At 46.6% G+C, this 27,497-nt stretch overlaps 1 protein-coding gene, 19 non-coding genes and 4 pseudogenes across 20 annotated transcripts in view; 23 read left to right on the top strand and 1 right to left on the bottom strand.

Moving 5' to 3' along the window:
- Nucleotides 1-27,497, bottom strand: part of LOC142095485 (uncharacterized) — a 185,296-nt gene that overhangs the window by 25,810 nt on the left and 131,989 nt on the right. The window lies entirely within an intron of this gene.
- Nucleotides 1,437-1,641, top strand: LOC142095894 (U2 spliceosomal RNA; annotated as a pseudogene).
- LOC142095831 (U2 spliceosomal RNA) lies at nucleotides 2,461-2,651 on the top strand. Its single transcript, XR_012678005.1, has one exon. It is a non-coding gene; the product is annotated as a U2 spliceosomal RNA (small nuclear RNA).
- LOC142095830 (U2 spliceosomal RNA) lies at nucleotides 3,471-3,661 on the top strand. The gene has a single exon (XR_012678004.1). It is a non-coding gene; the product is annotated as a U2 spliceosomal RNA (small nuclear RNA).
- On the top strand, nucleotides 4,481-4,671 carry LOC142095828 (U2 spliceosomal RNA). The gene has a single exon (XR_012678003.1). It is a non-coding gene; the product is annotated as a U2 spliceosomal RNA (small nuclear RNA).
- Nucleotides 5,491-5,681, top strand: LOC142095827 (U2 spliceosomal RNA). The gene has a single exon (XR_012678002.1). It is a non-coding gene; the product is annotated as a U2 spliceosomal RNA (small nuclear RNA).
- On the top strand, nucleotides 6,501-6,691 carry LOC142095826 (U2 spliceosomal RNA). Its single transcript, XR_012678001.1, has one exon. It is a non-coding gene; the product is annotated as a U2 spliceosomal RNA (small nuclear RNA).
- Nucleotides 7,511-7,701, top strand: LOC142095825 (U2 spliceosomal RNA). Its single transcript, XR_012678000.1, has one exon. It is a non-coding gene; the product is annotated as a U2 spliceosomal RNA (small nuclear RNA).
- Nucleotides 8,521-8,711, top strand: LOC142095824 (U2 spliceosomal RNA). The gene has a single exon (XR_012677999.1). It is a non-coding gene; the product is annotated as a U2 spliceosomal RNA (small nuclear RNA).
- LOC142095823 (U2 spliceosomal RNA) lies at nucleotides 9,531-9,721 on the top strand. The gene has a single exon (XR_012677998.1). It is a non-coding gene; the product is annotated as a U2 spliceosomal RNA (small nuclear RNA).
- On the top strand, nucleotides 10,541-10,731 carry LOC142095822 (U2 spliceosomal RNA). Its single transcript, XR_012677997.1, has one exon. It is a non-coding gene; the product is annotated as a U2 spliceosomal RNA (small nuclear RNA).
- LOC142095821 (U2 spliceosomal RNA) lies at nucleotides 11,551-11,741 on the top strand. Its single transcript, XR_012677996.1, has one exon. It is a non-coding gene; the product is annotated as a U2 spliceosomal RNA (small nuclear RNA).
- LOC142095820 (U2 spliceosomal RNA) lies at nucleotides 12,561-12,751 on the top strand. The gene has a single exon (XR_012677995.1). It is a non-coding gene; the product is annotated as a U2 spliceosomal RNA (small nuclear RNA).
- On the top strand, nucleotides 13,571-13,761 carry LOC142095819 (U2 spliceosomal RNA). Its single transcript, XR_012677994.1, has one exon. It is a non-coding gene; the product is annotated as a U2 spliceosomal RNA (small nuclear RNA).
- Nucleotides 14,581-14,771, top strand: LOC142095817 (U2 spliceosomal RNA). Its single transcript, XR_012677993.1, has one exon. It is a non-coding gene; the product is annotated as a U2 spliceosomal RNA (small nuclear RNA).
- On the top strand, nucleotides 15,591-15,781 carry LOC142095816 (U2 spliceosomal RNA). Its single transcript, XR_012677992.1, has one exon. It is a non-coding gene; the product is annotated as a U2 spliceosomal RNA (small nuclear RNA).
- On the top strand, nucleotides 16,601-16,791 carry LOC142095815 (U2 spliceosomal RNA). Its single transcript, XR_012677991.1, has one exon. It is a non-coding gene; the product is annotated as a U2 spliceosomal RNA (small nuclear RNA).
- On the top strand, nucleotides 17,611-17,801 carry LOC142095814 (U2 spliceosomal RNA). The gene has a single exon (XR_012677990.1). It is a non-coding gene; the product is annotated as a U2 spliceosomal RNA (small nuclear RNA).
- LOC142095902 (U2 spliceosomal RNA) lies at nucleotides 19,359-19,542 on the top strand. Its single transcript, XR_012678029.1, has one exon. It is a non-coding gene; the product is annotated as a U2 spliceosomal RNA (small nuclear RNA).
- Nucleotides 21,172-21,381, top strand: LOC142095905 (U2 spliceosomal RNA; annotated as a pseudogene).
- On the top strand, nucleotides 23,094-23,264 carry LOC142095932 (U2 spliceosomal RNA; annotated as a pseudogene).
- Nucleotides 24,892-25,123, top strand: LOC142095920 (U2 spliceosomal RNA; annotated as a pseudogene).
- LOC142095813 (U2 spliceosomal RNA) lies at nucleotides 25,943-26,133 on the top strand. Its single transcript, XR_012677989.1, has one exon. It is a non-coding gene; the product is annotated as a U2 spliceosomal RNA (small nuclear RNA).
- LOC142095811 (U2 spliceosomal RNA) lies at nucleotides 26,953-27,143 on the top strand. The gene has a single exon (XR_012677987.1). It is a non-coding gene; the product is annotated as a U2 spliceosomal RNA (small nuclear RNA).

Raw genomic sequence — 27,497 nt, 5'->3', positions numbered from 1 at the left:
TGATCCAATTATTCCTTTAATGGAGCAACTTGTGATTTGCAAATTCAATTGGATCTCCGAATGAATGAAACTATTAATCTGACGTAGTGTGTCTCCCTCTTGTGGACCCAGTGACATAATAAAGGCAAGTGAGGATTATGACACACACCTTTTAGAACCCTGCTGCTGTTGCAGCATGCAGCTTCCTTTTCTATTTACTTGCCGGTGGCCCGAGAAACAATTGTGATGCACCTTGAAGTGCTGTTTCTGTGACATGCTGTGAATATTCCGAAAGAAGCTGGGCAGACAGTGTGATTAATTGCCTGGGGAGACGAGGACGGAACGGCAGGCCGACTAATCAGCGGGCGTCGTTGCACTTATGGTCAAGGGGAGGAGTTAATGCAAATTTTGCAGGCATCTCGTTTGAAAAGTCCTCGGCTCATGTGCGTGCCTTTGCAGACAGAGAGGTGTAAAGAGGGTCCCAGTGAAGGTGTCAGGCTTTTCAGGCTAGTCGGGCCTAGAATGTGCAGCAATGGAGTGTTGTGGGCCGCCGCTGAAGAAAGTATACGGCGTGTGGCGTGGCTGTCTCCTACAGTTGTCAGGCCTAGCCTGAGAAGCGGGCGCTTTCCTGGGTCCCTTTTCAGGTTATCGCTTCTCGGCCTTTTGGCTAAGATCAAGTGCAGTTGTGGCAGATCAGCACTTGCCTCTTTAACTAGAGGGCTGGAATGCAGCTTTGAAAGGCTGGGACAAATGTGCATCCGGACTGGAAACCCGGGGGGCCATAAATCACGGGTCAGGAGACCTTAATATAGATACAACGTGATTCTGTTGGCACCCACGCACTTCTGACCTCTTTCTCCTAAGCAATGCTATATTCTTTGCCCGGACCTTTTTGGCTGGGCAAGAAAATTTTTATACCCGGCCCAGGGTGAAGCTCCGGCGGATCTCAGGGGCAAAATGGGTCCCCTAGTGTGGCAGGCCAAGGGGGCCCATACTAGCCCAGCCACCCGGCTGGGGCCGTATCCACTCGGCTTGAGTCCTGGGTGAAGCTCTGGCAGATCCCAGGGACTAATGGGGCCCTCCTAGCTTCGCGGCGACGAGGGTCCAACCCTGCCCAGCCACCCGGCTGGGGCCGTACCCACTCGGCTTGAGTCCTGGGTGAAGCTCCGGCAGATCCCAGGGACTAATGGGGCCCTCCTAGCTTCGCGGCGACGAGGGTCCAACCCCGCCCAGCCACCCGGCTGGGGCCGTACCCAATCGGCACACCGAGCACTGGGTGAAGCTTCGGCGGATCCCAGGGGCTAAGAGGCTCCCCTAGCTTTGCGGCGAAGGGAGTCAGACGACCCCGGCCCCTAAGTGACCTTTTTGGTTCTGGGGGTCGAGGACCAGGGTCCTTCCTCTCCGGAGGGAGGACCACGCACCGAAAACTCTTGTGCATGTTTTTTGGGTATTTACTCATTTTTTTCGTGCACAAGGGACGAGCTCAAGGCTTTAAATAAAAAAAAAAAATCTGTTCTTATCAGTTTAATATCTGATACGCCCCCTATCTGGGGGCCATATATTAAATGGATTTTTAGAACAGGGAGATGGAAGAAGAGCTTGCTCTGTCCACTCCACGCATTGACCTGGTATTGCAGTACTTCCAGGACCGGTGCACTTCTCTTATCCAGTTATCAAAAAATAGAATCATGTCTCTTTTCAGCAACAAAAAAACATAAGAACAGATTTTTGTCTCCTGTGTCTTATTTCGTGTCAATTTATTGTGTCTTTTTGTTGTTTTGTTTCTTATCTCTTTTAGCAAACAAGCATTTGCAGATAAGAAGACCCTTTTCTTTGTCCAAAAGGATTACTGAATTGATCCAATTATTCCTTTAATGGAGCAACTTGTGATTTGCAAATTCAATTGGATCTCCGAATGAATGAAACTATTAATCTGACGTAGTGTGTCTCCCTCTTGTGGACCCAGTGACATAATAAAGGCAAGTGAGGATTATGACACACACCTTTTAGAACCCTGCTGCTGTTGCAGCATGCAGCTTCCTTTTCTATTTACTTGCCGGTGGCCCGAGAAACAATTGTGATGCACCTTGAAGTGCTGTTTCTGTGACATGCTGTGAATATTCCGAAAGAAGCTGGGCAGACAGTGTGATTAATTGCCTGGGGAGACGAGGACGGAACGGCAGGCCGACTAATCAGCGGGCGTCGTTGCACTTATGGTCAAGGGGAGGAGTTAATGCAAATTTTGCAGGCATCTCGTTTGAAAAGTCCTCGGCTCATGTGCGTGCCTTTGCAGACAGAGAGGTGTAAAGAGGGTCCCAGTGAAGGTGTCAGGCTTTTCAGGCTAGTCGGGCCTAGAATGTGCAGCAATGGAGTGTTGTGGGCCGCCGCTGAAGAAAGTATACGGCGTGTGGCGTGGCTGTCTCCTACAGTTGTCAGGCCTAGCCTGAGAAGCGGGCGCTTTCCTGGGTCCCTTTTCAGGTTATCGCTTCTCGGCCTTTTGGCTAAGATCAAGTGTAGTATCTGTTCTTATCAGTTTAATATCTGATACGCCCCCTATCTGGGGGCCATATATTAAATGGATTTTTAGAACAGGGAGATGGAAGAAGAGCTTGCTCTGTCCACTCCACGCATTGACCTGGTATTGCAGTACTTCCAGGACCGGTGCACTTCTCTTATCCAGTTATCAAAAAATAGAATCATGTCTCTTTTCAGCAACAAAAAAACATAAGAACAGATTTTTGTCTCCTGTGTCTTATTTCGTGTCAATTTATTGTGTCTTTTTGTTGTTTTGTTTCTTATCTCTTTTAGCAAACAAGCATTTGCAGATAAGAAGACCCTTTTCTTTGTCCAAAAGGATTACTGAATTGATCCAATTATTCCTTTAATGGAGCAACTTGTGATTTGCAAATTCAATTGGATCTCCGAATGAATGAAACTATTAATCTGACGTAGTGTGTCTCCCTCTTGTGGACCCAGTGACATAATAAAGGCAAGTGAGGATTATGACACACACCTTTTAGAACCCTGCTGCTGTTGCAGCATGCAGCTTCCTTTTCTATTTACTTGCCGGTGGCCCGAGAAACAATTGTGATGCACCTTGAAGTGCTGTTTCTGTGACATGCTGTGAATATTCCGAAAGAAGCTGGGCAGACAGTGTGATTAATTGCCTGGGGAGACGAGGACGGAACGGCAGGCCGACTAATCAGCGGGCGTCGTTGCACTTATGGTCAAGGGGAGGAGTTAATGCAAATTTTGCAGGCATCTCGTTTGAAAAGTCCTCGGCTCATGTGCGTGCCTTTGCAGACAGAGAGGTGTAAAGAGGGTCCCAGTGAAGGTGTCAGGCTTTTCAGGCTAGTCGGGCCTAGAATGTGCAGCAATGGAGTGTTGTGGGCCGCCGCTGAAGAAAGTATACGGCGTGTGGCGTGGCTGTCTCCTACAGTTGTCAGGCCTAGCCTGAGAAGCGGGCGCTTTCCTGGGTCCCTTTTCAGGTTATCGCTTCTCGGCCTTTTGGCTAAGATCAAGTGTAGTATCTGTTCTTATCAGTTTAATATCTGATACGCCCCCTATCTGGGGGCCATATATTAAATGGATTTTTAGAACAGGGAGATGGAAGAAGAGCTTGCTCTGTCCACTCCACGCATTGACCTGGTATTGCAGTACTTCCAGGACCGGTGCACTTCTCTTATCCAGTTATCAAAAAATAGAATCATGTCTCTTTTCAGCAACAAAAAAACATAAGAACAGATTTTTGTCTCCTGTGTCTTATTTCGTGTCAATTTATTGTGTCTTTTTGTTGTTTTGTTTCTTATCTCTTTTAGCAAACAAGCATTTGCAGATAAGAAGACCCTTTTCTTTGTCCAAAAGGATTACTGAATTGATCCAATTATTCCTTTAATGGAGCAACTTGTGATTTGCAAATTCAATTGGATCTCCGAATGAATGAAACTATTAATCTGACGTAGTGTGTCTCCCTCTTGTGGACCCAGTGACATAATAAAGGCAAGTGAGGATTATGACACACACCTTTTAGAACCCTGCTGCTGTTGCAGCATGCAGCTTCCTTTTCTATTTACTTGCCGGTGGCCCGAGAAACAATTGTGATGCACCTTGAAGTGCTGTTTCTGTGACATGCTGTGAATATTCCGAAAGAAGCTGGGCAGACAGTGTGATTAATTGCCTGGGGAGACGAGGACGGAACGGCAGGCCGACTAATCAGCGGGCGTCGTTGCACTTATGGTCAAGGGGAGGAGTTAATGCAAATTTTGCAGGCATCTCGTTTGAAAAGTCCTCGGCTCATGTGCGTGCCTTTGCAGACAGAGAGGTGTAAAGAGGGTCCCAGTGAAGGTGTCAGGCTTTTCAGGCTAGTCGGGCCTAGAATGTGCAGCAATGGAGTGTTGTGGGCCGCCGCTGAAGAAAGTATACGGCGTGTGGCGTGGCTGTCTCCTACAGTTGTCAGGCCTAGCCTGAGAAGCGGGCGCTTTCCTGGGTCCCTTTTCAGGTTATCGCTTCTCGGCCTTTTGGCTAAGATCAAGTGTAGTATCTGTTCTTATCAGTTTAATATCTGATACGCCCCCTATCTGGGGGCCATATATTAAATGGATTTTTAGAACAGGGAGATGGAAGAAGAGCTTGCTCTGTCCACTCCACGCATTGACCTGGTATTGCAGTACTTCCAGGACCGGTGCACTTCTCTTATCCAGTTATCAAAAAATAGAATCATGTCTCTTTTCAGCAACAAAAAAACATAAGAACAGATTTTTGTCTCCTGTGTCTTATTTCGTGTCAATTTATTGTGTCTTTTTGTTGTTTTGTTTCTTATCTCTTTTAGCAAACAAGCATTTGCAGATAAGAAGACCCTTTTCTTTGTCCAAAAGGATTACTGAATTGATCCAATTATTCCTTTAATGGAGCAACTTGTGATTTGCAAATTCAATTGGATCTCCGAATGAATGAAACTATTAATCTGACGTAGTGTGTCTCCCTCTTGTGGACCCAGTGACATAATAAAGGCAAGTGAGGATTATGACACACACCTTTTAGAACCCTGCTGCTGTTGCAGCATGCAGCTTCCTTTTCTATTTACTTGCCGGTGGCCCGAGAAACAATTGTGATGCACCTTGAAGTGCTGTTTCTGTGACATGCTGTGAATATTCCGAAAGAAGCTGGGCAGACAGTGTGATTAATTGCCTGGGGAGACGAGGACGGAACGGCAGGCCGACTAATCAGCGGGCGTCGTTGCACTTATGGTCAAGGGGAGGAGTTAATGCAAATTTTGCAGGCATCTCGTTTGAAAAGTCCTCGGCTCATGTGCGTGCCTTTGCAGACAGAGAGGTGTAAAGAGGGTCCCAGTGAAGGTGTCAGGCTTTTCAGGCTAGTCGGGCCTAGAATGTGCAGCAATGGAGTGTTGTGGGCCGCCGCTGAAGAAAGTATACGGCGTGTGGCGTGGCTGTCTCCTACAGTTGTCAGGCCTAGCCTGAGAAGCGGGCGCTTTCCTGGGTCCCTTTTCAGGTTATCGCTTCTCGGCCTTTTGGCTAAGATCAAGTGTAGTATCTGTTCTTATCAGTTTAATATCTGATACGCCCCCTATCTGGGGGCCATATATTAAATGGATTTTTAGAACAGGGAGATGGAAGAAGAGCTTGCTCTGTCCACTCCACGCATTGACCTGGTATTGCAGTACTTCCAGGACCGGTGCACTTCTCTTATCCAGTTATCAAAAAATAGAATCATGTCTCTTTTCAGCAACAAAAAAACATAAGAACAGATTTTTGTCTCCTGTGTCTTATTTCGTGTCAATTTATTGTGTCTTTTTGTTGTTTTGTTTCTTATCTCTTTTAGCAAACAAGCATTTGCAGATAAGAAGACCCTTTTCTTTGTCCAAAAGGATTACTGAATTGATCCAATTATTCCTTTAATGGAGCAACTTGTGATTTGCAAATTCAATTGGATCTCCGAATGAATGAAACTATTAATCTGACGTAGTGTGTCTCCCTCTTGTGGACCCAGTGACATAATAAAGGCAAGTGAGGATTATGACACACACCTTTTAGAACCCTGCTGCTGTTGCAGCATGCAGCTTCCTTTTCTATTTACTTGCCGGTGGCCCGAGAAACAATTGTGATGCACCTTGAAGTGCTGTTTCTGTGACATGCTGTGAATATTCCGAAAGAAGCTGGGCAGACAGTGTGATTAATTGCCTGGGGAGACGAGGACGGAACGGCAGGCCGACTAATCAGCGGGCGTCGTTGCACTTATGGTCAAGGGGAGGAGTTAATGCAAATTTTGCAGGCATCTCGTTTGAAAAGTCCTCGGCTCATGTGCGTGCCTTTGCAGACAGAGAGGTGTAAAGAGGGTCCCAGTGAAGGTGTCAGGCTTTTCAGGCTAGTCGGGCCTAGAATGTGCAGCAATGGAGTGTTGTGGGCCGCCGCTGAAGAAAGTATACGGCGTGTGGCGTGGCTGTCTCCTACAGTTGTCAGGCCTAGCCTGAGAAGCGGGCGCTTTCCTGGGTCCCTTTTCAGGTTATCGCTTCTCGGCCTTTTGGCTAAGATCAAGTGTAGTATCTGTTCTTATCAGTTTAATATCTGATACGCCCCCTATCTGGGGGCCATATATTAAATGGATTTTTAGAACAGGGAGATGGAAGAAGAGCTTGCTCTGTCCACTCCACGCATTGACCTGGTATTGCAGTACTTCCAGGACCGGTGCACTTCTCTTATCCAGTTATCAAAAAATAGAATCATGTCTCTTTTCAGCAACAAAAAAACATAAGAACAGATTTTTGTCTCCTGTGTCTTATTTCGTGTCAATTTATTGTGTCTTTTTGTTGTTTTGTTTCTTATCTCTTTTAGCAAACAAGCATTTGCAGATAAGAAGACCCTTTTCTTTGTCCAAAAGGATTACTGAATTGATCCAATTATTCCTTTAATGGAGCAACTTGTGATTTGCAAATTCAATTGGATCTCCGAATGAATGAAACTATTAATCTGACGTAGTGTGTCTCCCTCTTGTGGACCCAGTGACATAATAAAGGCAAGTGAGGATTATGACACACACCTTTTAGAACCCTGCTGCTGTTGCAGCATGCAGCTTCCTTTTCTATTTACTTGCCGGTGGCCCGAGAAACAATTGTGATGCACCTTGAAGTGCTGTTTCTGTGACATGCTGTGAATATTCCGAAAGAAGCTGGGCAGACAGTGTGATTAATTGCCTGGGGAGACGAGGACGGAACGGCAGGCCGACTAATCAGCGGGCGTCGTTGCACTTATGGTCAAGGGGAGGAGTTAATGCAAATTTTGCAGGCATCTCGTTTGAAAAGTCCTCGGCTCATGTGCGTGCCTTTGCAGACAGAGAGGTGTAAAGAGGGTCCCAGTGAAGGTGTCAGGCTTTTCAGGCTAGTCGGGCCTAGAATGTGCAGCAATGGAGTGTTGTGGGCCGCCGCTGAAGAAAGTATACGGCGTGTGGCGTGGCTGTCTCCTACAGTTGTCAGGCCTAGCCTGAGAAGCGGGCGCTTTCCTGGGTCCCTTTTCAGGTTATCGCTTCTCGGCCTTTTGGCTAAGATCAAGTGTAGTATCTGTTCTTATCAGTTTAATATCTGATACGCCCCCTATCTGGGGGCCATATATTAAATGGATTTTTAGAACAGGGAGATGGAAGAAGAGCTTGCTCTGTCCACTCCACGCATTGACCTGGTATTGCAGTACTTCCAGGACCGGTGCACTTCTCTTATCCAGTTATCAAAAAATAGAATCATGTCTCTTTTCAGCAACAAAAAAACATAAGAACAGATTTTTGTCTCCTGTGTCTTATTTCGTGTCAATTTATTGTGTCTTTTTGTTGTTTTGTTTCTTATCTCTTTTAGCAAACAAGCATTTGCAGATAAGAAGACCCTTTTCTTTGTCCAAAAGGATTACTGAATTGATCCAATTATTCCTTTAATGGAGCAACTTGTGATTTGCAAATTCAATTGGATCTCCGAATGAATGAAACTATTAATCTGACGTAGTGTGTCTCCCTCTTGTGGACCCAGTGACATAATAAAGGCAAGTGAGGATTATGACACACACCTTTTAGAACCCTGCTGCTGTTGCAGCATGCAGCTTCCTTTTCTATTTACTTGCCGGTGGCCCGAGAAACAATTGTGATGCACCTTGAAGTGCTGTTTCTGTGACATGCTGTGAATATTCCGAAAGAAGCTGGGCAGACAGTGTGATTAATTGCCTGGGGAGACGAGGACGGAACGGCAGGCCGACTAATCAGCGGGCGTCGTTGCACTTATGGTCAAGGGGAGGAGTTAATGCAAATTTTGCAGGCATCTCGTTTGAAAAGTCCTCGGCTCATGTGCGTGCCTTTGCAGACAGAGAGGTGTAAAGAGGGTCCCAGTGAAGGTGTCAGGCTTTTCAGGCTAGTCGGGCCTAGAATGTGCAGCAATGGAGTGTTGTGGGCCGCCGCTGAAGAAAGTATACGGCGTGTGGCGTGGCTGTCTCCTACAGTTGTCAGGCCTAGCCTGAGAAGCGGGCGCTTTCCTGGGTCCCTTTTCAGGTTATCGCTTCTCGGCCTTTTGGCTAAGATCAAGTGTAGTATCTGTTCTTATCAGTTTAATATCTGATACGCCCCCTATCTGGGGGCCATATATTAAATGGATTTTTAGAACAGGGAGATGGAAGAAGAGCTTGCTCTGTCCACTCCACGCATTGACCTGGTATTGCAGTACTTCCAGGACCGGTGCACTTCTCTTATCCAGTTATCAAAAAATAGAATCATGTCTCTTTTCAGCAACAAAAAAACATAAGAACAGATTTTTGTCTCCTGTGTCTTATTTCGTGTCAATTTATTGTGTCTTTTTGTTGTTTTGTTTCTTATCTCTTTTAGCAAACAAGCATTTGCAGATAAGAAGACCCTTTTCTTTGTCCAAAAGGATTACTGAATTGATCCAATTATTCCTTTAATGGAGCAACTTGTGATTTGCAAATTCAATTGGATCTCCGAATGAATGAAACTATTAATCTGACGTAGTGTGTCTCCCTCTTGTGGACCCAGTGACATAATAAAGGCAAGTGAGGATTATGACACACACCTTTTAGAACCCTGCTGCTGTTGCAGCATGCAGCTTCCTTTTCTATTTACTTGCCGGTGGCCCGAGAAACAATTGTGATGCACCTTGAAGTGCTGTTTCTGTGACATGCTGTGAATATTCCGAAAGAAGCTGGGCAGACAGTGTGATTAATTGCCTGGGGAGACGAGGACGGAACGGCAGGCCGACTAATCAGCGGGCGTCGTTGCACTTATGGTCAAGGGGAGGAGTTAATGCAAATTTTGCAGGCATCTCGTTTGAAAAGTCCTCGGCTCATGTGCGTGCCTTTGCAGACAGAGAGGTGTAAAGAGGGTCCCAGTGAAGGTGTCAGGCTTTTCAGGCTAGTCGGGCCTAGAATGTGCAGCAATGGAGTGTTGTGGGCCGCCGCTGAAGAAAGTATACGGCGTGTGGCGTGGCTGTCTCCTACAGTTGTCAGGCCTAGCCTGAGAAGCGGGCGCTTTCCTGGGTCCCTTTTCAGGTTATCGCTTCTCGGCCTTTTGGCTAAGATCAAGTGTAGTATCTGTTCTTATCAGTTTAATATCTGATACGCCCCCTATCTGGGGGCCATATATTAAATGGATTTTTAGAACAGGGAGATGGAAGAAGAGCTTGCTCTGTCCACTCCACGCATTGACCTGGTATTGCAGTACTTCCAGGACCGGTGCACTTCTCTTATCCAGTTATCAAAAAATAGAATCATGTCTCTTTTCAGCAACAAAAAAACATAAGAACAGATTTTTGTCTCCTGTGTCTTATTTCGTGTCAATTTATTGTGTCTTTTTGTTGTTTTGTTTCTTATCTCTTTTAGCAAACAAGCATTTGCAGATAAGAAGACCCTTTTCTTTGTCCAAAAGGATTACTGAATTGATCCAATTATTCCTTTAATGGAGCAACTTGTGATTTGCAAATTCAATTGGATCTCCGAATGAATGAAACTATTAATCTGACGTAGTGTGTCTCCCTCTTGTGGACCCAGTGACATAATAAAGGCAAGTGAGGATTATGACACACACCTTTTAGAACCCTGCTGCTGTTGCAGCATGCAGCTTCCTTTTCTATTTACTTGCCGGTGGCCCGAGAAACAATTGTGATGCACCTTGAAGTGCTGTTTCTGTGACATGCTGTGAATATTCCGAAAGAAGCTGGGCAGACAGTGTGATTAATTGCCTGGGGAGACGAGGACGGAACGGCAGGCCGACTAATCAGCGGGCGTCGTTGCACTTATGGTCAAGGGGAGGAGTTAATGCAAATTTTGCAGGCATCTCGTTTGAAAAGTCCTCGGCTCATGTGCGTGCCTTTGCAGACAGAGAGGTGTAAAGAGGGTCCCAGTGAAGGTGTCAGGCTTTTCAGGCTAGTCGGGCCTAGAATGTGCAGCAATGGAGTGTTGTGGGCCGCCGCTGAAGAAAGTATACGGCGTGTGGCGTGGCTGTCTCCTACAGTTGTCAGGCCTAGCCTGAGAAGCGGGCGCTTTCCTGGGTCCCTTTTCAGGTTATCGCTTCTCGGCCTTTTGGCTAAGATCAAGTGTAGTATCTGTTCTTATCAGTTTAATATCTGATACGCCCCCTATCTGGGGGCCATATATTAAATGGATTTTTAGAACAGGGAGATGGAAGAAGAGCTTGCTCTGTCCACTCCACGCATTGACCTGGTATTGCAGTACTTCCAGGACCGGTGCACTTCTCTTATCCAGTTATCAAAAAATAGAATCATGTCTCTTTTCAGCAACAAAAAAACATAAGAACAGATTTTTGTCTCCTGTGTCTTATTTCGTGTCAATTTATTGTGTCTTTTTGTTGTTTTGTTTCTTATCTCTTTTAGCAAACAAGCATTTGCAGATAAGAAGACCCTTTTCTTTGTCCAAAAGGATTACTGAATTGATCCAATTATTCCTTTAATGGAGCAACTTGTGATTTGCAAATTCAATTGGATCTCCGAATGAATGAAACTATTAATCTGACGTAGTGTGTCTCCCTCTTGTGGACCCAGTGACATAATAAAGGCAAGTGAGGATTATGACACACACCTTTTAGAACCCTGCTGCTGTTGCAGCATGCAGCTTCCTTTTCTATTTACTTGCCGGTGGCCCGAGAAACAATTGTGATGCACCTTGAAGTGCTGTTTCTGTGACATGCTGTGAATATTCCGAAAGAAGCTGGGCAGACAGTGTGATTAATTGCCTGGGGAGACGAGGACGGAACGGCAGGCCGACTAATCAGCGGGCGTCGTTGCACTTATGGTCAAGGGGAGGAGTTAATGCAAATTTTGCAGGCATCTCGTTTGAAAAGTCCTCGGCTCATGTGCGTGCCTTTGCAGACAGAGAGGTGTAAAGAGGGTCCCAGTGAAGGTGTCAGGCTTTTCAGGCTAGTCGGGCCTAGAATGTGCAGCAATGGAGTGTTGTGGGCCGCCGCTGAAGAAAGTATACGGCGTGTGGCGTGGCTGTCTCCTACAGTTGTCAGGCCTAGCCTGAGAAGCGGGCGCTTTCCTGGGTCCCTTTTCAGGTTATCGCTTCTCGGCCTTTTGGCTAAGATCAAGTGTAGTATCTGTTCTTATCAGTTTAATATCTGATACGCCCCCTATCTGGGGGCCATATATTAAATGGATTTTTAGAACAGGGAGATGGAAGAAGAGCTTGCTCTGTCCACTCCACGCATTGACCTGGTATTGCAGTACTTCCAGGACCGGTGCACTTCTCTTATCCAGTTATCAAAAAATAGAATCATGTCTCTTTTCAGCAACAAAAAAACATAAGAACAGATTTTTGTCTCCTGTGTCTTATTTCGTGTCAATTTATTGTGTCTTTTTGTTGTTTTGTTTCTTATCTCTTTTAGCAAACAAGCATTTGCAGATAAGAAGACCCTTTTCTTTGTCCAAAAGGATTACTGAATTGATCCAATTATTCCTTTAATGGAGCAACTTGTGATTTGCAAATTCAATTGGATCTCCGAATGAATGAAACTATTAATCTGACGTAGTGTGTCTCCCTCTTGTGGACCCAGTGACATAATAAAGGCAAGTGAGGATTATGACACACACCTTTTAGAACCCTGCTGCTGTTGCAGCATGCAGCTTCCTTTTCTATTTACTTGCCGGTGGCCCGAGAAACAATTGTGATGCACCTTGAAGTGCTGTTTCTGTGACATGCTGTGAATATTCCGAAAGAAGCTGGGCAGACAGTGTGATTAATTGCCTGGGGAGACGAGGACGGAACGGCAGGCCGACTAATCAGCGGGCGTCGTTGCACTTATGGTCAAGGGGAGGAGTTAATGCAAATTTTGCAGGCATCTCGTTTGAAAAGTCCTCGGCTCATGTGCGTGCCTTTGCAGACAGAGAGGTGTAAAGAGGGTCCCAGTGAAGGTGTCAGGCTTTTCAGGCTAGTCGGGCCTAGAATGTGCAGCAATGGAGTGTTGTGGGCCGCCGCTGAAGAAAGTATACGGCGTGTGGCGTGGCTGTCTCCTACAGTTGTCAGGCCTAGCCTGAGAAGCGGGCGCTTTCCTGGGTCCCTTTTCAGGTTATCGCTTCTCGGCCTTTTGGCTAAGATCAAGTGTAGTATCTGTTCTTATCAGTTTAATATCTGATACGCCCCCTATCTGGGGGCCATATATTAAATGGATTTTTAGAACAGGGAGATGGAAGAAGAGCTTGCTCTGTCCACTCCACGCATTGACCTGGTATTGCAGTACTTCCAGGACCGGTGCACTTCTCTTATCCAGTTATCAAAAAATAGAATCATGTCTCTTTTCAGCAACAAAAAAACATAAGAACAGATTTTTGTCTCCTGTGTCTTATTTCGTGTCAATTTATTGTGTCTTTTTGTTGTTTTGTTTCTTATCTCTTTTAGCAAACAAGCATTTGCAGATAAGAAGACCCTTTTCTTTGTCCAAAAGGATTACTGAATTGATCCAATTATTCCTTTAATGGAGCAACTTGTGATTTGCAAATTCAATTGGATCTCCGAATGAATGAAACTATTAATCTGACGTAGTGTGTCTCCCTCTTGTGGACCCAGTGACATAATAAAGGCAAGTGAGGATTATGACACACACCTTTTAGAACCCTGCTGCTGTTGCAGCATGCAGCTTCCTTTTCTATTTACTTGCCGGTGGCCCGAGAAACAATTGTGATGCACCTTGAAGTGCTGTTTCTGTGACATGCTGTGAATATTCCGAAAGAAGCTGGGCAGACAGTGTGATTAATTGCCTGGGGAGACGAGGACGGAACGGCAGGCCGACTAATCAGCGGGCGTCGTTGCACTTATGGTCAAGGGGAGGAGTTAATGCAAATTTTGCAGGCATCTCGTTTGAAAAGTCCTCGGCTCATGTGCGTGCCTTTGCAGACAGAGAGGTGTAAAGAGGGTCCCAGTGAAGGTGTCAGGCTTTTCAGGCTAGTCGGGCCTAGAATGTGCAGCAATGGAGTGTTGTGGGCCGCCGCTGAAGAAAGTATACGGCGTGTGGCGTGGCTGTCTCCTACAGTTGTCAGGCCTAGCCTGAGAAGCGGGCGCTTTCCTGGGTCCCTTTTCAGGTTATCGCTTCTCGGCCTTTTGGCTAAGATCAAGTGTAGTATCTGTTCTTATCAGTTTAATATCTGATACGCCCCCTATCTGGGGGCCATATATTAAATGGATTTTTAGAACAGGGAGATGGAAGAAGAGCTTGCTCTGTCCACTCCACGCATTGACCTGGTATTGCAGTACTTCCAGGACCGGTGCACTTCTCTTATCCAGTTATCAAAAAATAGAATCATGTCTCTTTTCAGCAACAAAAAAACATAAGAACAGATTTTTGTCTCCTGTGTCTTATTTCGTGTCAATTTATTGTGTCTTTTTGTTGTTTTGTTTCTTATCTCTTTTAGCAAACAAGCATTTGCAGATAAGAAGACCCTTTTCTTTGTCCAAAAGGATTACTGAATTGATCCAATTATTCCTTTAATGGAGCAACTTGTGATTTGCAAATTCAATTGGATCTCCGAATGAATGAAACTATTAATCTGACGTAGTGTGTCTCCCTCTTGTGGACCCAGTGACATAATAAAGGCAAGTGAGGATTATGACACACACCTTTTAGAACCCTGCTGCTGTTGCAGCATGCAGCTTCCTTTTCTATTTACTTGCCGGTGGCCCGAGAAACAATTGTGATGCACCTTGAAGTGCTGTTTCTGTGACATGCTGTGAATATTCCGAAAGAAGCTGGGCAGACAGTGTGATTAATTGCCTGGGGAGACGAGGACGGAACGGCAGGCCGACTAATCAGCGGGCGTCGTTGCACTTATGGTCAAGGGGAGGAGTTAATGCAAATTTTGCAGGCATCTCGTTTGAAAAGTCCTCGGCTCATGTGCGTGCCTTTGCAGACAGAGAGGTGTAAAGAGGGTCCCAGTGAAGGTGTCAGGCTTTTCAGGCTAGTCGGGCCTAGAATGTGCAGCAATGGAGTGTTGTGGGCCGCCGCTGAAGAAAGTATACGGCGTGTGGCGTGGCTGTCTCCTACAGTTGTCAGGCCTAGCCTGAGAAGCGGGCGCTTTCCTGGGTCCCTTTTCAGGTTATCGCTTCTCGGCCTTTTGGCTAAGATCAAGTGTAGTATCTGTTCTTATCAGTTTAATATCTGATACGCCCCCTATCTGGGGGCCATATATTAAATGGATTTTTAGAACAGGGAGATGGAAGAAGAGCTTGCTCTGTCCACTCCACGCATTGACCTGGTATTGCAGTACTTCCAGGACCGGTGCACTTCTCTTATCCAGTTATCAAAAAATAGAATCATGTCTCTTTTCAGCAACAAAAAAACATAAGAACAGATTTTTGTCTCCTGTGTCTTATTTCGTGTCAATTTATTGTGTCTTTTTGTTGTTTTGTTTCTTATCTCTTTTAGCAAACAAGCATTTGCAGATAAGAAGACCCTTTTCTTTGTCCAAAAGGATTACTGAATTGATCCAATTATTCCTTTAATGGAGCAACTTGTGATTTGCAAATTCAATTGGATCTCCGAATGAATGAAACTATTAATCTGACGTAGTGTGTCTCCCTCTTGTGGACCCAGTGACATAATAAAGGCAAGTGAGGATTATGACACACACCTTTTAGAACCCTGCTGCTGTTGCAGCATGCAGCTTCCTTTTCTATTTACTTGCCGGTGGCCCGAGAAACAATTGTGATGCACCTTGAAGTGCTGTTTCTGTGACATGCTGTGAATATTCCGAAAGAAGCTGGGCAGACAGTGTGATTAATTGCCTGGGGAGACGAGGACGGAACGGCAGGCCGACTAATCAGCGGGCGTCGTTGCACTTATGGTCAAGGGGAGGAGTTAATGCAAATTTTGCAGGCATCTCGTTTGAAAAGTCCTCGGCTCATGTGCGTGCCTTTGCAGACAGAGAGGTGTAAAGAGGGTCCCAGTGAAGGTGTCAGGCTTTTCAGGCTAGTCGGGCCTAGAATGTGCAGCAATGGAGTGTTGTGGGCCGCCGCTGAAGAAAGTATACGGCGTGTGGCGTGGCTGTCTCCTACAGTTGTCAGGCCTAGCCTGAGAAGCGGGCGCTTTCCTGGGTCCCTTTTCAGGTTATCGCTTCTCGGCCTTTTGGCTAAGATCAAGTGTAGTATCTGTTCTTATCAGTTTAATATCTGATACGCCCCCTATCTGGGGGCCATATATTAAATGGATTTTTAGAACAGGGAGATGGAAGAAGAGCTTGCTCTGTCCACTCCACGCATTGACCTGGTATTGCAGTACTTCCAGGACCGGTGCACTTCTCTTATCCAGTTATCAAAAAATAGAATCATGTCTCTTTTCAGCAACAAAAAAACATAAGAACAGATTTTTGTCTCCTGTGTCTTATTTCGTGTCAATTTATTGTGTCTTTTTGTTGTTTTGTTTCTTATCTCTTTTAGCAAACAAGCATTTGCAGATAAGAAGACCCTTTTCTTTGTCCAAAAGGATTACTGAATTGATCCAATTATTCCTTTAATGGAGCAACTTGTGATTTGCAAATTCAATTGGATCTCCGAATGAATGAAACTATTAATCTGACGTAGTGTGTCTCCCTCTTGTGGACCCAGTGACATAATAAAGGCAAGTGAGGATTATGACACACACCTTTTAGAACCCTGCTGCTGTTGCAGCATGCAGCTTCCTTTTCTATTTACTTGCCGGTGGCCCGAGAAACAATTGTGATGCACCTTGAAGTGCTGTTTCTGTGACATGCTGTGAATATTCCGAAAGAAGCTGGGCAGACAGTGTGATTAATTGCCTGGGGAGACGAGGACGGAACGGCAGGCCGACTAATCAGCGGGCGTCGTTGCACTTATGGTCAAGGGGAGGAGTTAATGCAAATTTTGCAGGCATCTCGTTTGAAAAGTCCTCGGCTCATGTGCGTGCCTTTGCAGACAGAGAGGTGTAAAGAGGGTCCCAGTGAAGGTGTCAGGCTTTTCAGGCTAGTCGGGCCTAGAATGTGCAGCAATGGAGTGTTGTGGGCCGCCGCTGAAGAAAGTATACGGCGTGTGGCGTGGCTGTCTCCTACAGTTGTCAGGCCTAGCCTGAGAAGCGGGCGCTTTCCTGGGTCCCTTTTCAGGTTATCGCTTCTCGGCCTTTTGGCTAAGATCAAGTGTAGTATCTGTTCTTATCAGTTTAATATCTGATACGCCCCCTATCTGGGGGCCATATATTAAATGGATTTTTAGAACAGGGAGATGGAAGAAGAGCTTGCTCTGTCCACTCCACGCATTGACCTGGTATTGCAGTACTTCCAGGACCGGTGCACTTCTCTTATCCAGTTATCAAAAAATAGAATCATGTCTCTTTTCAGCAACAAAAAAACATAAGAACAGATTTTTGTCTCCTGTGTCTTATTTCGTGTCAATTTATTGTGTCTTTTTGTTGTTTTGTTTCTTATCTCTTTTAGCAAACAAGCATTTGCAGATAAGAAGACCCTTTTCTTTGTCCAAAAGGATTACTGAATTGATCCAATTATTCCTTTAATGGAGCAACTTGTGATTTGCAAATTCAATTGGATCTCCGAATGAATGAAACTATTAATCTGACGTAGTGTGTCTCCCTCTTGTGGACCCAGTGACATAATAAAGGCAAGTGAGGATTATGACACACACCTTTTAGAACCCTGCTGCTGTTGCAGCATGCAGCTTCCTTTTCTATTTACTTGCCGGTGGCCCGAGAAACAATTGTGATGCACCTTGAAGTGCTGTTTCTGTGACATGCTGTGAATATTCCGAAAGAAGCTGGGCAGACAGTGTGATTAATTGCCTGGGGAGACGAGGACGGAACGGCAGGCCGACTAATCAGCGGGCGTCGTTGCACTTATGGTCAAGGGGAGGAGTTAATGCAAATTTTGCAGGCATCTCGTTTGAAAAGTCCTCGGCTCATGTGCGTGCCTTTGCAGACAGAGAGGTGTAAAGAGGGTCCCAGTGAAGGTGTCAGGCTTTTCAGGCTAGTCGGGCCTAGAATGTGCAGCAATGGAGTGTTGTGGGCCGCCGCTGAAGAAAGTATACGGCGTGTGGCGTGGCTGTCTCCTACAGTTGTCAGGCCTAGCCTGAGAAGCGGGCGCTTTCCTGGGTCCCTTTTCAGGTTATCGCTTCTCGGCCTTTTGGCTAAGATCAAGTGTAGTATCTGTTCTTATCAGTTTAATATCTGATACGCCCCCTATCTGGGGGCCATATATTAAATGGATTTTTAGAACAGGGAGATGGAAGAAGAGCTTGCTCTGTCCACTCCACGCATTGACCTGGTATTGCAGTACTTCCAGGACCGGTGCACTTCTCTTATCCAGTTATCAAAAAATAGAATCATGTCTCTTTTCAGCAACAAAAAAACATAAGAACAGATTTTTGTCTCCTGTGTCTTATTTCGTGTCAATTTATTGTGTCTTTTTGTTGTTTTGTTTCTTATCTCTTTTAGCAAACAAGCATTTGCAGATAAGAAGACCCTTTTCTTTGTCCAAAAGGATTACTGAATTGATCCAATTATTCCTTTAATGGAGCAACTTGTGATTTGCAAATTCAATTGGATCTCCGAATGAATGAAACTATTAATCTGACGTAGTGTGTCTCCCTCTTGTGGACCCAGTGACATAATAAAGGCAAGTGAGGATTATGACACACACCTTTTAGAACCCTGCTGCTGTTGCAGCATGCAGCTTCCTTTTCTATTTACTTGCCGGTGGCCCGAGAAACAATTGTGATGCACCTTGAAGTGCTGTTTCTGTGACATGCTGTGAATATTCCGAAAGAAGCTGGGCAGACAGTGTGATTAATTGCCTGGGGAGACGAGGACGGAACGGCAGGCCGACTAATCAGCGGGCGTCGTTGCACTTATGGTCAAGGGGAGGAGTTAATGCAAATTTTGCAGGCATCTCGTTTGAAAAGTCCTCGGCTCATGTGCGTGCCTTTGCAGACAGAGAGGTGTAAAGAGGGTCCCAGTGAAGGTGTCAGGCTTTTCAGGCTAGTCGGGCCTAGAATGTGCAGCAATGGAGTGTTGTGGGCCGCCGCTGAAGAAAGTATACGGCGTGTGGCGTGGCTGTCTCCTACAGTTGTCAGGCCTAGCCTGAGAAGCGGGCGCTTTCCTGGGTCCCTTTTCAGGTTATCGCTTCTCGGCCTTTTGGCTAAGATCAAGTGAGTACCTGTCTGAGTAGGGTTTGCCTGTGCCTGAAAGGACCATGGGAAAGCTTGGTCTGGCCGGAAGGCCGGTGGCTTTGAAAGCCTGGGCTAGTGCCCCTGGAGTGGTGACCCAGGGGTGCCATAATCACCTGGGGCGTGGGACCCTCACTTGATACGGCACTTTGCACAAACCCCACTTTCAAGCCACACACCTTTCCTTGCCCCGGCCTTTTGGCTAGGCAGGAATAATTTTTAAAATCTCGGCCGAAAGGCTGGGGCCGTTATACACGGCACTATTTATTTTCTCACCTGTTTTGTCACTCCACTTTTTTCTATGTTTTATTCACGGATTTTAGGGTGCGGATAAGGTCCTTATGGGCTCTATACCCCCGAAGATCTAGGGGGGGCTGTGTGGCCATCAGGTTCCGGTCCCCCTGAAAACCCCATCGTTGGCTCACCCTCCCGGGGGTGAGCTAGTTGTCGAGCCCTGGGTGAAGCCTCGGTGGATCCCAGGGCCAAAGGGACCCCCCCTAGCCTCGCAGCGAAGGGGGGTCTGAAGACCCTTGCCCCCTAAGGGTCCTTATGGATCCGGGGGTCGGGGACTAGGGCCTTTCCTTTATTGAGGAGGGCCAGTTCTGCATCCCTTGTGCACGTTTTTTAAGTTTTCACTTATTTTTTCGGACACTTGGGCACGAGAGCACTGATTGGAGTCTTTCAGACTACCTAGGCTTTCAATAAAAAAAAAAAAAAAAAATCTGTTCTTATCAGTTTAATATCTGATACGCCCCCTATCTGGGGGCCATATATTAAATGGATTTTTAGAACAGGGAGATGGAAGAAGAGCTTGCTCTGTCCACTCCACGCATTGACCTGGTATTGCAGTACTTCCAGGACCGGTGCACTTCTCTTATCCAGTTATCAAAAAATAGAATCATGTCTCTTTTCAGCAACAAAAAAACATAAGAACAGATTTTTGTCTCCTGTGTCTTATTTCGTGTCAATTTATTGTGTCTTTTTGTTGTTTTGTTTCTTATCTCTTTTAGCAAACAAGCATTTGCAGATAAGAAGACCCTTTTCTTTGTCCAAAAGGATTACTGAATTGATCCAATTATTCCTTTAATGGAGCAACTTGTGATTTGCAAATTCAATTGGATCTCCGAATGAATGAAACTATTAATCTGACGTAGTGTGTCTCCCTCTTGTGGACCCAGTGACATAATAAAGGCAAGTGAGGATTATGACACACACCTTTTAGAACCCTGCTGCTGTTGCAGCATGCAGCTTCCTTTTCTATTTACTTGCCGGTGGCCCGAGAAACAATTGTGATGCACCTTGAAGTGCTGTTTCTGTGACATGCTGTGAATATTCCGAAAGAAGCTGGGCAGACAGTGTGATTAATTGCCTGGGGAGACGAGGACGGAACGGCAGGCCGACTAATCAGCGGGCGTCGTTGCACTTATGGTCAAGGGGAGGAGTTAATGCAAATTTTGCAGGCATCTCGTTTGAAAAGTCCTCGGCTCATGTGCGTGCCTTTGCAGACAGAGAGGTGTAAAGAGGGTCCCAGTGAAGGTGTCAGGCTTTTCAGGCTAGTCGGGCCTAGAATGTGCAGCAATGGAGTGTTGTGGGCCGCCGCTGAAGAAAGTATACGGCGTGTGGCGTGGCTGTCTCCTACAGTTGTCAGGCCTAGCCTGAGAAGCGGGCGCTTTCCTGGGTCCCTTTTCAGGTTATCGCTTCTCGGCCTTTTGGCTAAGATCAAGTGCAGTTGTGGCAGATCAGCACTTGCCTCTTTAACTAGAGGGCTGGAATGCAGCTTTGAAAGGCTGGGACAAATGTGCATCCGGACTGGAAACCCGGGGGGCCATAAATCACGGGTCAAGAGACCTTAATATAGATACAACGTGATTCTGTTGGCACCCACGCACTTTTGACCTCTTTCTCCTAAGCAATGCTATATTCTTTGCCCGGACCTTTTTGGCTGGGCAAGAAAATTTTTATACCCGGCCCAGGGTGAAGCTCCGGCGGATCTCAGGGGCAAAATGGGTCCCCTAGTGTGGCAGGCCAAGGGGGCCCATACTAGCCCAGCCACCCGGCTGGGGCCGTACCCACTCGGCTTGAGTCCTGGGTGAAGCTCCGGCAGATCCCAGGGACTAATGGGGCCCTCCTAGCTTTGCGGCGACGAGGGTCCAACCCTGCCCAGCCACCCGGCTGGGGCCGTACCCACTCGGCTTGAGTCCTGGGTGAAGCTCCGGCAGATCCCAGGGACTAATGGGGCCCTCCTAGCTTCGCGGCGACGAGGGTCCAACCCCGCCCAGCCACCCGGCTGGGGCCGTACCCAATCGGCACACCGAGCACTGGGTGAAGCTTCGGCGGATCCCAGGGGCTAAGAGGCTCCCCTAGCTTTGCGGCGAAGGGAGTCAGACGACCCCGGCCCCTAAGTGACCTTTTTGGTTCTGGGGGTTGAGGACCAGGGTCCTTCCTCTCCGGAGGGAGGACCACGCACCGAAAACTCTTGTGCATGTTTTTTGGGTATTTACTCATTTTTTTCGTGCACAAGGGACGAGCTCAAGGCTTTAAATAAAAAAAAAAAAAAAAATCTGTTCTTATCAGTTTAATATCTGATACGCCCCCTATCTGGGGGCCATATATTAAATGGATTTTTAGAACAGGGAGATGGAAGAAGAGCTTGCTCTGTCCACTCCACGCATTGACCTGGTATTGCAGTACTTCCAGGACCGGTGCACTTCTCTTATCCAGTTATCAAAAAATAGAATCATGTCTCTTTTCAGCAACAAAAAAACATAAGAACAGATTTTTGTCTCCTGTGTCTTATTTCGTGTCAATTTATTGTGTCTTTTTGTTGTTTTGTTTCTTATCTCTTTTAGCAAACAAGCATTTGCAGATAAGAAGACCCTTTTCTTTGTCCAAAAGGATTACTGAATTGATCCAATTATTCCTTTAATGGAGCAACTTGTGATTTGCAAATTCAATTGGATCTCCGAATGAATGAAACTATTAATCTGACGTAGTGTGTCTCCCTCTTGTGGACCCAGTGACATAATAAAGGCAAGTGAGGATTATGACACACACCTTTTAGAACCCTGCTGCTGTTGCAGCATGCAGCTTCCTTTTCTATTTACTTGCCGGTGGCCCGAGAAACAATTGTGATGCACCTTGAAGTGCTGTTTCTGTGACATGCTGTGAATATTCCGAAAGAAGCTGGGCAGACAGTGTGATTAATTGCCTGGGGAGACGAGGACGGAACGGCAGGCCGACTAATCAGCGGGCGTCGTTGCACTTATGGTCAAGGGGAGGAGTTAATGCAAATTTTGCAGGCATCTCGTTTGAAAAGTCCTCGGCTCATGTGCGTGCCTTTGCAGACAGAGAGGTGTAAAGAGGGTCCCAGTGAAGGTGTCAGGCTTTTCAGGCTAGTCGGGCCTAGAATGTGCAGCAATGGAGTGTTGTGGGCCGCCGCTGAAGAAAGTATACGGCGTGTGGCGTGGCTGTCTCCTACAGTTGTCAGGCCTAGCCTGAGAAGCGGGCGCTTTCCTGGGTCCCTTTTCAGGTTATCGCTTCTCGGCCTTTTGGCTAAGATCAAGTGCAGTTGTGGCAGATCAGCACTTGCCTCTTTAACTAGAGGGCTGGAATGCAGCTTTGAAAGGCTGGGACAAATGTGCATCCGGACTGGAAACCCGGGGGGCCATAAATCACGGGTCAAGAGACCTTAATATAGATACAACGTGATTCTGTTGGCACCCACGCACTTTTGACCTCTTTCTCCTAAGCAATGCTATATTCTTTGCCCGGACCTTTTTGGCTGGGCAAGAAAATTTTTATACCCGGCCCAGGGTGAAGCTCCGGCGGATCTCAGGGGCAAAATGGGTCCCCTAGTGTGGCAGGCCAAGGGGGCCCATACTAGCCCAGCCACCCGGCTGGGGCCGTACCCACTCGGCTTGAGTCCTGGGTGAAGCTCCGGCAGATCCCAGGGACTAATGGGGCCCTCCTAGCTTTGCGGCGACGAGGGTCCAACCCTGCCCAGCCACCCGGCTGGGGCCGTACCCACTCGGCTTGAGTCCTGGGTGAAGCTCCGGCAGATCCCAGGGACTAATGGGGCCCTCCTAGCTTCGCGGCGACGAGGGTCCAACCCCGCCCAGCCACCCGGCTGGGGCCGTACCCAATCGGCACACCGAGCACTGGGTGAAGCTTCGGCGGATCCCAGGGGCTAAGAGGCTCCCCTAGCTTTGCGGCGAAGGGAGTCAGACGACCCCGGCCCCTAAGTGACCTTTTTGGTTCTGGGGGTTGAGGACCAGGGTCCTTCCTCTCCGGAGGGAGGACCACGCACCGAAAACTCTTGTGCATGTTTTTTGGGTATTTACTCATTTTTTTCGTGCACAAGGGACGAGCTCAAGGCTTTAAATAAAAAAAAAAAAAAAAAAAAAAAAAAAAAAAAAAAAAAAAAAAAAAAAAAAAAAAAAAAAATCTGTTCTTATCAGTTTAATATCTGATACGCCCCCTATCTGGGGGCCATATATTAAATGGATTTTTAGAACAGGGAGATGGAAGAAGAGCTTGCTCTGTCCACTCCACGCATTGACCTGGTATTGCAGTACTTCCAGGACCGGTGCACTTCTCTTATCCAGTTATCAAAAAATAGAATCATGTCTCTTTTCAGCAACAAAAAAACATAAGAACAGATTTTTGTCTCCTGTGTCTTATTTCGTGTCAATTTATTGTGTCTTTTTGTTGTTTTGTTTCTTATCTCTTTTAGCAAACAAGCATTTGCAGATAAGAAGACCCTTTTCTTTGTCCAAAAGGATTACTGAATTGATCCAATTATTCCTTTAATGGAGCAACTTGTGATTTGCAAATTCAATTGGATCTCCGAATGAATGAAACTATTAATCTGACGTAGTGTGTCTCCCTCTTGTGGACCCAGTGACATAATAAAGGCAAGTGAGGATTATGACACACACCTTTTAGAACCCTGCTGCTGTTGCAGCATGCAGCTTCCTTTTCTATTTACTTGCCGGTGGCCCGAGAAACAATTGTGATGCACCTTGAAGTGCTGTTTCTGTGACATGCTGTGAATATTCCGAAAGAAGCTGGGCAGACAGTGTGATTAATTGCCTGGGGAGACGAGGACGGAACGGCAGGCCGACTAATCAGCGGGCGTCGTTGCACTTATGGTCAAGGGGAGGAGTTAATGCAAATTTTGCAGGCATCTCGTTTGAAAAGTCCTCGGCTCATGTGCGTGCCTTTGCAGACAGAGAGGTGTAAAGAGGGTCCCAGTGAAGGTGTCAGGCTTTTCAGGCTAGTCGGGCCTAGAATGTGCAGCAATGGAGTGTTGTGGGCCGCCGCTGAAGAAAGTATACGGCGTGTGGCGTGGCTGTCTCCTACAGTTGTCAGGCCTAGCCTGAGAAGCGGGCGCTTTCCTGGGTCCCTTTTCAGGTTATCGCTTCTCGGCCTTTTGGCTAAGATCAAGTGCAGTTGTGGCAGATCAGCACTTGCCTCTTTAACTAGAGGGCTGGAATGCAGCTTTGAAAGGCTGGGACAAATGTGCATCCGGACTGGAAACCCGGGGGGCCATAAATCACGGGTCAGGAGACCTTAATATAGATACAACGTGATTCTGTTGGCACCCACGCACTTCTGACCTCTTTCTCCTAAGCAATGCTATATTCTTTGCCCGGACCTTTTTGGCTGGGCAAGAAAATTTTTATACCCGGCCCAGGGTGAAGCTCCGGCGGATCTCAGGGGCAAAATGGGTCCCCTAGCGTGGCAGGCCAAGGGGGCCCATACTAGCCCAGCCACCCGGCTGGGGCCGTACCCACTCGGCTTGAGTCCTGGGTGAAGCTCCGGCAGATCCCAGGGACTAATGGGGCCCTCCTAGCTTTGCGGCGACGAGGGTCCAACCCTGCCCAGCCACCCGGCTGGGGCCGTACCCACTCGGCTTGAGTCCTGGGTGAAGCTCCGGCAGATCCCAGGGACTAATGGGGCCCTCCTAGCTTCGCGGCGACGAGGGTCCAACCCCGCCCAGCCACCCGGCTGGGGCCGTACCCAATCGGCACACCGAGCACTGGGTGAAGCTTTGGCGGATCCCAGGGGCTAAGAGGCTCCCCTAGCTTTGCGGCGAAGGGAGTCAGACGACCCCGGCCCCTAAGTGACCTTTTTGGTTCTGGGGGTCGAGGACCAGGGTCCTTCCTCTCCTGGGAGGACCACGCACCGAAAACTCTTGTGCATGTTTTTTGGGTATTTACTCATTTTTTTCGTGCACAAGGGACGAGCTCAAGGCTTTAAATAAAAAAAAAAAAAAAAAAAAAAAAAAAAAAAAAAAAAAATCTGTTCTTATCAGTTTAATATCTGATACGCCCCCTATCTGGGGGCCATATATTAAATGGATTTTTAGAACAGGGAGATGGAAGAAGAGCTTGCTCTGTCCACTCCACGCATTGACCTGGTATTGCAGTACTTCCAGGACCGGTGCACTTCTCTTATCCAGTTATCAAAAAATAGAATCATGTCTCTTTTCAGCAACAAAAAAACATAAGAACAGATTTTTGTCTCCTGTGTCTTATTTCGTGTCAATTTATTGTGTCTTTTTGTTGTTTTGTTTCTTATCTCTTTTAGCAAACAAGCATTTGCAGATAAGAAGACCCTTTTCTTTGTCCAAAAGGATTACTGAATTGATCCAATTATTCCTTTAATGGAGCAACTTGTGATTTGCAAATTCAATTGGATCTCCGAATGAATGAAACTATTAATCTGACGTAGTGTGTCTCCCTCTTGTGGACCCAGTGACATAATAAAGGCAAGTGAGGATTATGACACACACCTTTTAGAACCCTGCTGCTGTTGCAGCATGCAGCTTCCTTTTCTATTTACTTGCCGGTGGCCCGAGAAACAATTGTGATGCACCTTGAAGTGCTGTTTCTGTGACATGCTGTGAATATTCCGAAAGAAGCTGGGCAGACAGTGTGATTAATTGCCTGGGGAGACGAGGACGGAACGGCAGGCCGACTAATCAGCGGGCGTCGTTGCACTTATGGTCAAGGGGAGGAGTTAATGCAAATTTTGCAGGCATCTCGTTTGAAAAGTCCTCGGCTCATGTGCGTGCCTTTGCAGACAGAGAGGTGTAAAGAGGGTCCCAGTGAAGGTGTCAGGCTTTTCAGGCTAGTCGGGCCTAGAATGTGCAGCAATGGAGTGTTGTGGGCCGCCGCTGAAGAAAGTATACGGCGTGTGGCGTGGCTGTCTCCTACAGTTGTCAGGCCTAGCCTGAGAAGCGGGCGCTTTCCTGGGTCCCTTTTCAGGTTATCGCTTCTCGGCCTTTTGGCTAAGATCAAGTGTAGTATCTGTTCTTATCAGTTTAATATCTGATACGCCCCCTATCTGGGGGCCATATATTAAATGGATTTTTAGAACAGGGAGATGGAAGAAGAGCTTGCTCTGTCCACTCCACGCATTGACCTGGTATTGCAGTACTTCCAGGACCGGTGCACTTCTCTTATCCAGTTATCAAAAAATAGAATCATGTCTCTTTTCAGCAACAAAAAAACATAAGAACAGATTTTTGTCTCCTGTGTCTTATTTCGTGTCAATTTATTGTGTCTTTTTGTTGTTTTGTTTCTTATCTCTTTTAGCAAACAAGCATTTGCAGATAAGAAGACCCTTTTCTTTGTCCAAAAGGATTACTGAATTGATCCAATTATTCCTTTAATGGAGCAACTTGTGATTTGCAAATTCAATTGGATCTCCGAATGAATGAAACTATTAATCTGACGTAGTGTGTCTCCCTCTTGTGGACCCAGTGACATAATAAAGGCAAGTGAGGATTATGACACACACCTTTTAGAACCCTGCTGCTGTTGCAGCATGCAGCTTCCTTTTCTATTTACTTGCCGGTGGCCCGAGAAACAATTGTGATGCACCTTGAAGTGCTGTTTCTGTGACATGCTGTGAATATTCCGAAAGAAGCTGGGCAGACAGTGTGATTAATTGCCTGGGGAGACGAGGACGGAACGGCAGGCCGACTAATCAGCGGGCGTCGTTGCACTTATGGTCAAGGGGAGGAGTTAATGCAAATTTTGCAGGCATCTCGTTTGAAAAGTCCTCGGCTCATGTGCGTGCCTTTGCAGACAGAGAGGTGTAAAGAGGGTCCCAGTGAAGGTGTCAGGCTTTTCAGGCTAGTCGGGCCTAGAATGTGCAGCAATGGAGTGTTGTGGGCCGCCGCTGAAGAAAGTATACGGCGTGTGGCGTGGCTGTCTCCTACAGTTGTCAGGCCTAGCCTGAGAAGCGGGCGCTTTCCTGGGTCCCTTTTCAGGTTATCGCTTCTCGGCCTTTTGGCTAAGATCAAGTGTAGTATCTGTTCTTATCAGTTTAATATCTGATACGCCCCCTATCTGGGGGCCATATATTAAATGGATTTTTAGAACAGGGAGATGGAAGAAGAGCTTGCTCTGTCCACTCCACGCATTGACCTGGTATTGCAGTACTTCCAGGACCGGTGCACTTCTCTTATCCAGTTATCAAAAAATAGAATCATGTCTCTTTTCAGCAACAAAAAAACATAAGAACAGATTTTTGTCTCCTGTGTCTTATTTCGTGTCAATTTATTGTGTCTTTTTGTTGTTTTGTTTCTTATCTCTTTTAGCAAACAAGCATTTGCAGATAAGAAGACCCTTTTCTTTGTCCAAAAGGATTACTGAATTGATCCAATTATTCCTTTAATGGAGCAACTTGTGATTTGCAAATTCAATTGGATCTCCGAATGAATGAAACTATTAATCTGACGTAGTGTGTCTCCCTCTTGTGGACCCAGTGACATAATAAAGGCAAGTGAGGATTATGACACACACCTTTTAGAACCCT

The sequence above is a fragment of the Mixophyes fleayi genome, chromosome 6 (genome assembly GCF_038048845.1).
Source record: "Mixophyes fleayi isolate aMixFle1 chromosome 6, aMixFle1.hap1, whole genome shotgun sequence".
In the NCBI taxonomy this organism is placed as follows: domain Eukaryota; kingdom Metazoa; phylum Chordata; class Amphibia; order Anura; family Limnodynastidae; genus Mixophyes; species Mixophyes fleayi.
This window is presented reverse-complemented; position numbering and strand designations above follow the sequence as displayed.